Here is an 8,887-nt window from a genome sequence, read left to right on the forward strand (position 1 = left end):
CCTTGTGTTTTTTTTTCGTTCGCACGTGCCCGTCCGTGTTTTCAGGTTTTGATTCGTATCTGTGATTCCGTGAGGTCGTGCTTCATTTGCGCATCCACCCCGCCTGCCATTTTGATCCTGGCACTGCAGATTTTTTGCCCCCACACCTGCCTTTGTGTGCAGGACGCGAGGGCTTTTTTAAAAAAAAACTTTTAACTAACAAAAAAAACACACACAAAACAAACACACAAAAAAACCTAAATTTTAAAAAAAATCCCCCCTCTCCCGTTCGTAACCACCCCTTCCCTCCTCTCTCTCCTCCCTCTTTTTCTTTCTTCTCTCCCTCTCTCTCTCTCTCTCTCTCTCTCTCCGACACCCCTTCCCTGCTTCTTCCCTCTTTCTCTCACCACCCCCCCCTCTCTCTCTCTTCTTCTTCTTCTTCTTCTTCTTCTTCTTCTTCCCCCCACCCCTCATGCTCCTCGTTCTTCTTCCTCTCTCTCTCTCTCTCTCTCTCTCTCTCTCTCTCTCTCTCTCTCTCTCTCTCTCTCTCTCTCTCTCTCTCTCTCTCTCTCTCTCCCTCCTGCATCCCGCCTCCCGCTCCATCCTTTCTACTTCCCTTTCCATCTCTTACTTGTCCCGCACCATCTCCCCCTCCTCCCCCACCTACTCTCCCTCCTCCCTTCGTCCTTCCTCCCTCTTCCATCCTCCCTCCATCTCCTCCCCTCCTATCCTTCTCTTCTACTTCTACTTCTACTTCTACTTCTACTTCCTCCTCCTCCTCCTCCTCCTCCTCCTTTTTCTTCTACCTCCTCTTCCTCTTCTTCATGACATCGTTGCCCAGTTTGCCACTACCGCCGCTAGCTCCGCCGTCGCCACCTCCTCCTCCTTGGCCCTCCTCTCCTCCCACTCCCACCTCGCTCCAAACCCCCATTCCCACCCTTCCCACTCCACCCCACACACCCCTTACTAAACCCCCCTTTCCCCCCCATAACACCCACCCTATCCACACACCCCCTACTAAGCCCCCCTTCCACCCCGTAAACCCACCTCCCCCTAAGCCCCCCTTCCCACCTTTCCCCCATTAAACCCTATAGACACCCCCCTCTTCCCTAGCCCCCTTTTCCCCACTCTCTTTCCATGTCCCTGACGATGCCGTTGTGGGAGTTCATAAGGTTGTGTGCGCGCGTGGGAGTCGTCGTGCCGCGTCCGTAAGTGTTCGTTAGTGTTAATGCGCGAGGACGCGCGTCCGGCCTTATCCCTGTGGTGGTGCATGCCCGTCCATTCACACACAGACCCGGGTACCTCTTTTTAATTTTTTTAAAAAAACTCAATAAAACCATAGAAAACACCTAAAAACACTTAAAATTTTCATTAAAAATAATATAAATTCAATTAAAAAATAATTGAAAAATTCTTTGACAAATTGGAAAGCTTTTTGGATTATTTTCATGGTCGTAATTGCAAAAAATAATTTAAAAAATCAAGAATATTCAAAATCCTTTTAAAATTCATTAAAAATCAATAAAAATCAGAAATAATTTTCAAAAAAGTTGAAAAAATAACACCATATTTATTGTATATTTTTGGCATGTTCCATATGCTAAAAATACTAAACTCACTAGATAAAATATTATTTTAAGGCCAAAATACTAAACTTTGTACTTAAATTTGTGAAAATTTTATTTTAATATCCGAAAATAAGTTGAAAATGCTCAATAAATTTAGACACATTATTGAAATCTGATGGTTCAATTCTCACTCAGGGTTGATTACAGAAAGCTTGTTATTAAAATTCTTCTTAAAAATAATAAAATAAAAAATATAATGATAATAATAATAATAATAACAACACCAACACCAACACACAAACACTAATCAGAACTAAACAAACCGAATAAGACCACACTAACTCGCCTTGATATTTTATTTTTTTAAAATGAGGTGTCACATTTTTTTTAGTTAGTCGTTTTTGTTTTTGTTGGACTTATTGCCTCTTGGACTGATACGTGCGTACTCAGTTTCTTGTATACACACCCCTACCAAGTATTTATTTTTTATATTTCTTGCTTTATTTATTTTTTTCATGTCACAACCATGATTAATTGTTAAAATAAAATTTAATCACCCACTTTTCCACCCGCACTTGTGCCACACAATTTTTTCTAATAAATTAAAATAAACCAGCTGTTCACTTAGCATGCGCTTCGTACACTACAGACACATCTAAGTTTATTTAAAAATAAACTTGCCGTCACAAGTACATGTACTAAATACAAAGTACTAAATACACTATTAATTTTTAAACAATGAATTTGCATTTAGATACCTTAGTTCGTTTAACGGACTGCTTCACCCTAATAATTTGTCATTAATATTTTAAGAAAGAATAGTCATTTTCTTTTTAAGGTTTAAGGTTTAACACATAATTTCTTTTTAAGGTTTCCCAAACAAAGGTCTCTAAATGTAAATTCATCGATTAAAAATTAATGGTGTGTTAAACACTTTTTGCTTGGTCCGCGCACTTGTGACGATGGGTTCATTTTTAAATAAACTTAGAATGTCTGTAGCACATGAAGCGTGTGCTAAGTGAACAGTTGGTTTATTTTAATTTATTAGAAAAATGTGTGTGTGACATGAGTGCGCGTGGAAAAGTGGGTGATTCAAATCTATTTTAACAATTAATCGTAGTTGTGGGGTGAAAATAAATAAATAAAGCAAGAAATATAAAAAATAAATACCTAACTGGGGTATGTATGCAAGAAACTGAACACGAACGTATGAGTCCCAGAGGCAATAAGTCCAAAAAAAACAAAAGTGACTAACTGAAAAAAATGTGACACCTCATTTTAAAAAAAGAAAATATTAAGGCAAGGTTAGTGTGGTCTTATTTGGTTTGTTTAGTTGTGATTAGTGTTTATGTGTTGCTATTATTATTATGGTTTTTAATTTTATTATGTTTTTAAAAAAGAATTTTAATAATGAGCTTTTTACAATTAACCCCAAGTGAGAATTGAACCATCATGTTTCGATAATGTGTCTAAACTTATTAAGCATTTTTAGTTTATTTTTGGATATTAAAATGAAATTGCCACGAATTCAGGTAAAAAATTTAGTATTTTGATCTTAAAATAATATTTTGTCCAGTGGATATAGTATTTTCAGCATATGAAACATGTCAAAAATATGCAACAAAGGTGGTGTTATTTTTTTTAAAAAGTAAAAATTATGTTTAATTTTTAATAAATTTTAATGAGTTTTATTTAATTTTTAATAAATTTTAAAGGGATTTTATTTATTTATTTATTTTTTGCAATTATGACCAAGAAAATAATCCAAAAATATTTTCACTTTATCAAAGATTTTTCAGCTTTTTTTGTTTTTTAATTGAATTGATATGAAAATTTTAAGGGTTTTTAGGTGTTTTCTCGAGTTTTTTGAAAAATAATATATATTTAGAAAAGAGGTATCTGCGTCTGCATGTGAACAACTGCATGTGAATGAACAGGCACGTACCACCATAGGATAAGGCCGGACACGCGTCCTCGCGCATGAACACTGACGAACACTCGCAGACGTAGCACGACGACTCCCACGTGCAAGCACGACCTCGAGAACTCCCACAACGGCAGCATCAGGGATGGGGAATGAGGGTGGGGAAAAGGGGGCTAGGGAAGAGGGGGGTGTCTATGGGGTTTAATGGGGGAAAGGTGGGAAGGGGGGCTTAGGGGGAGGTGGGTTTATGGGGGGGAAGGGGGACTTAGTAGGGGGTGTGGAGAGGGTGGGTGTTATGGGGGGGAAGGGAGGGTTTAGTAGGGGGTGTGGGGGGTGGAGTGGGAAGGGTGGGAATGGGGGTTAGGAGGGGGTGGGAGTGGGAGGAGAGGAGGGCCAAGGAGAAGGAGGAGGAGGAGGCGGCGGTAAGAAGAAGAGGAAGAGGAGGTAGAAGAAAAAGGAGGAGGAGGAGGAGGAGGCGGCAGTAGGAAGAAGAGGAAGAGGAGGTAGAAGAAAAAGGAGGAGGAGGAGGAGGAGGAGGAGGAGGGGGAGGAGGAGAGGAAGAGGAAGTAGAAGAAAAAGAAGAAGGCGGACAAGGAGGACGAAGGGAGAAGAACGAGGGAGAGAAGGTGAGGGAGGAGGGGGAGATGGTGCGGGACGAGTAAGAGATGGAGGGGGAAGTAGAAAGGAGGGAGCGGGAGGCGGGATGCGAGAGAGAGAGAGAGAGAGAGAGAGAGAGAGAGAGAGAGAGAGAGAGAGAGAGAGAGAGAGAGAGAGAGAGAGAGAGAGAGAGAGAGAGAGAGAGAGAGAGAGAGAGAGAGTGTGTGTGTGTGTGTGTGTGAAGATGAAGAAGACGAAGAAGAAAAAAAACGAGGAGCAAGAGGAGTGAGTTGGGAGAATAAGAAGAAGAAGAAGAAGAAGAAGAAGAGAGAGAGAGAGGGGGGAGGTGAGAGAAAGAGGGAATGGGTGTCGTGGAGAGAGAGAAAGAGAGAGGGAGAGAAGAAAGAATAAGAGGGAGGAGAGAGAGGAGGAAAGGGGTGGTTATGAACGGAGAGGGGGGATTTTTTTTAAATTTAGGTTTTTATTTGTGTGTCTTTTTTAATCTTTATTTGTAAGTTAAAAGTTAAAAAAAAGAAACCCCTTGCGTCCCGCACATAAAGGCAGGCATGGGGGTAAAAAAATTTACAATGCTAGGATCAAAATGGCGGGTGGGGTGGATGCACGAATGAAGGACGACCTCACTGACACGTAGACACGAATCAAAACCCGAAAACATGGACAAGCACGTGCGAAAGAAAAAAACACAAGGCATGCAAAACACCCAAAAATTAATACTAGAAAATCTATCCACTGAAATGAAGTGTGGGAAAAAGGGAAAGTGTACAGGATGACATGTCGGATAGATTAATACTTCAAAATGCGATTCCGATTGGGATAGGACCCGGTCACATGGAAAAACCCACAAAAATACACCCGAAACAAGACATAAAATGGAATACGAAGGGATACATAAGTCAAAACATGGTGAGATGAAGGGGAAAAGGTCCGCAATAAGGTGGAATACTCGATGGATATGGGAAAATGCAATTCCGAGGGAGGTAAAGTGTGTTCGCATAGGAAAAACAATAAACACGCATCTGCTACTAGACATGAAAATTAATTGTGGAAGATTCGTGCATTGAAACGAAAGACAATAAAAAAGAAAAAATATCAAGACAAGTGTGGATGACAGGGGGATGAGGTCAGAACGCATTTCCAAGGGCATGAGAAGGCGCTCACATGGAAAAACGATAAAATAGGCCCCGTAAACACAGATACAAATTAATAACAAAAAATATGGAAGTCGAAACAGGGTGGAGTAAAAAGGAATAATGGGCAAGAAGGTGAGTTGAACAAAGCTATCAAATTAGAAGAAAGTTCCGAGGAGGATAGGGCAGGTTCGCATGGAAAAATGATGAAAATACTCATGAAAAAGACACGAAAACCTACAAAAATTAATAATGAACAAACCATACATCAAAATGACTGGAGATACAAAGGAAAAATGGCAAGTGGAAGATATAATTCAAGGCTGTCACATCATGGGTGATTCTGAAGCAAAAAGGGTGTGTTCACTTTTGGGAACACGTCAAGGGGACATAAAATTATTCAAAAATGAATAACTTTTGAACCGTTGATTGGAATAGGGGGATATAAAAAGAAAAAATGTACCATTCAAAGGGACAAACATGGCTATGTGGTTGGATATGGGTTGTGGTGAACGTAGTACATGGAAACTCAGCAAATCAAGGGATAGCGAGAAACAGGAGAGGAATGTCCTTAGGACTGGAGTGAGAGAGGACTAGTGGGTGGGGAAGGGACCCCATCAGGGTAAAATCTAGCCCTTTTATAGATGCATGATCAAAATCGAGATATGCATGAGTATACACCTCGTAGGCACGCAAGGACACGTCCCACACTTAAGACTTTGACAAGAAGGGTGAACCAAGAAAGAGGGACCTAAAACTTGAAATTCTATTGGATTGCGACATCCCCACACTTAAAATAGGACCATAACTGGAAAACAAAAAAAGGAATAGGGTTAGAAACACTTGGCCCAATTTTGCAGATAGTCGACGGTGATTGTTGATGGCACGCGCGGTATCACAGTCGTCTGTAGAAGGTACCAGAGTGTCTTTACAACACACTTCCAGCATGGCAGGGACCACGTAGTAGCACCTAAGGAGGTAGCTCTGTCGGTGAAGTGCATCGGTGATGATGAAGAGTTTAATATTCAGCTCACTGTCACTCATGGAGGAGGATGAAAGAACAGTCACTCGCCCCAACTCCCACATTGCTCAATGAATAATCATGGGAACCAATAACTCACACCCAATTTAGAATGGAACAAGGGGGAAATGATTTAGAGGGAGTATGCCAATGTGCAAAGTTAATGGTGTAATAGTGCGTTCCAACCCGTCTGGCATAGGTGTAAGAAGGCAGCATGCCAGGGAGCTTGATAGTGTAGTGTATAGAACAGAGTGGTGTCCTGTGATGGTGGCAGAGACCTATCCCGTGTGTACATAGGGAAAAGGAAACGTACCTGAGTCCAAGTGTCTTAACGTCCCTCAATCCTCACCTCTCGATAATTGATTGAGGAAACACCAGTCACGCTCAACTCCCCTCTATCGCTCTGTTGATAGATACAAGAGGGCAGTCCATTCCTGAAACCCATTGAGGTAATCCTCACAGTCACTTGTGCAGAGGGTATATGTCTTGTGTGCAATTGATTGTAAAACAGTGCATCCCACTATGTGCCGGTACACAGTGCAAGAAGGAAGGCCAAGGAACCTTATAGTGCCATGCACAGGAGCAATTTTGTGTGTTGTGCATTGAGAGGCCCATCTCCCATGTGTGCAATGCTCAATTCACATATCTCACCCCTCTGTTGAATATCAAGGGCAAGGACTGGTCACTCACCCCACCCTCTATCTCACATTTTGTTGATGAATACAGAGGGCAGCCCATACTTACATCCCCATTCGGTTAGGATGAAATCTCATGACGCTCTAAGTTTGTTGAGGAAGATCAGCTTTGTCTGTTGAAGGTGTCAATGTGGATTGGTTGATGAAGAAGACTACCCAACCAGGGAGGTAGTCAACAAGTTCGGCATTGGAATTACATGTTGGAATCGACATCTGTTGTAGGAATCAAAAGCACTGGAGAGACTATAGGATTTAGCACACCAAGGGAGGTGGCTTGAAAACTTCGTCTGCAAGAGTTATGCTAGAGATTCGGCAATCCTGAACTGCGGGGTGTTACAACCTTTTCCATAGCGAGCTTCTCGTCCAAGGGTGTATGTGTCACCTTGTCTTGGAATGAGGCCTATAATGATAGGGAATTGCTTCCTTTTCTCCTATAATAGTTTTATGTTATTATTTTTTATTTATTTTCTTCTTTTAAAAAAACCCTACTTTTGAGGATGTTTCCACCCTTTCTCAAAGAATAGGTCATCATGACAAGGACCGAAGTCATTTTCTCCCATGATTAATATATTTTTATTTTTTTCTTTTTCTTTTTCTTATTGTCTTTGAAGCGTTGAATGGCAGGGATGCATATATTAGAACCATCCTCACCACCTCTGTTGCATCAGACGGAAAAGAAACTATGAGGGAGGGGAAGGTGGCTGCGAGGGGCTATTAGGACGAAACCATATCATCAGGATCATCAAGAGGATTATCAGGAGCATTAGGTAAAGCCATCTTGACCATTGTGCAAAGATTGAGGAAACGGTGATTGTCAGGATCCCCAGGGGGGTAATACTTCTCAAGGCGATAGCGATTAATAAGGAAGGGATCATTCGGATTGACGGCAAGTACCTTATAAGGGCCCATCCAGTATTGTTGAAGATTTCTTGGAAACTTGCCGAATCGGGAATCGTAAGCGAGGACTAAGTCACCTTCCTTGAACTCTTCTACTTAATGAAGCTGTCATGATAGACCTTGCTATGAGCTTGTATGGCTTCCATGCACTGTAGGGCCATCCTGCGGATCTCATTGAGACACTCCAAGTGCAAGAGATGATGCTGCAGAGACTCGTCATCTCCCAAGTATTCATTGATGGCCATGCGCAGAGAGGGTAGCTCGAGTTCAACAGGAAAGATGGCTTTTATTCCATACATCAACCACCAACTGGAAAGGAGTTTGTCATGTAGCTGCCTTATGGGAGGTTCTGTATGCCCAGAGGGCCTCTCTAAGTCAATCATCCCAATCACAACGATGTGCGGCTATCGTTCTTGTTAGAATTGAACAAAGGATGCAATTGGTAACTTCGACTTGGCCATTGGCTCTGGGGTAATAAGGTGTGGACTTACGATAACAGGTTATGTCAACTCTTCCATGATCTTATTAAGGAAGTGAGTACCTCGGTCCACTGATGAGCTCTAGGGGACTACCAAAATGAGTAATGATGTTCTCGAATAGGAACAAGGTCACACTATTACCATCATCCTACTTCAGAGCTTTAGCTTCACACCACTTTGTAACGTAGTCTGTAGTATAGACCAAGATGCATCTATTCTACTTCCTTCTAGTTTGCAGATCAATGGGGCCCACGCAATCAATTCCCCACTTCTCGAACGGTTTTAGGGGGAAGAATGGGCTGCAAGGGTATGGCACTGGATTTGGTAGGCTTTCCCATTTGTTGACAAGCATCACACCATATGCAGTAATCACAGGCATCCTTATAGAGGGTTGGCCACCAATATCCTACAAGTAAGGCCTTTTTGGCTGTCGCTTCACTTGCAAAGTGTCCACCACAGGGCTCATCATGGCATGCTTTCAATACTATGCCGATTTCTTCTCCTGTAACACATATTTGCAAGACTTCTTCCTTACCTTTCTTATATAGAGCACCTCCTAACAAGGTGTAGGGGGACTAA

The sequence above is a fragment of the Lygodium microphyllum genome, chromosome 29, assembly GCF_053477565.2.
Source record: "Lygodium microphyllum isolate KBCC chromosome 29, Lygodium_microphyllum_v1.1.10, whole genome shotgun sequence".
Taxonomy (NCBI): Eukaryota; Viridiplantae; Streptophyta; class Polypodiopsida; order Schizaeales; family Lygodiaceae; genus Lygodium; species Lygodium microphyllum.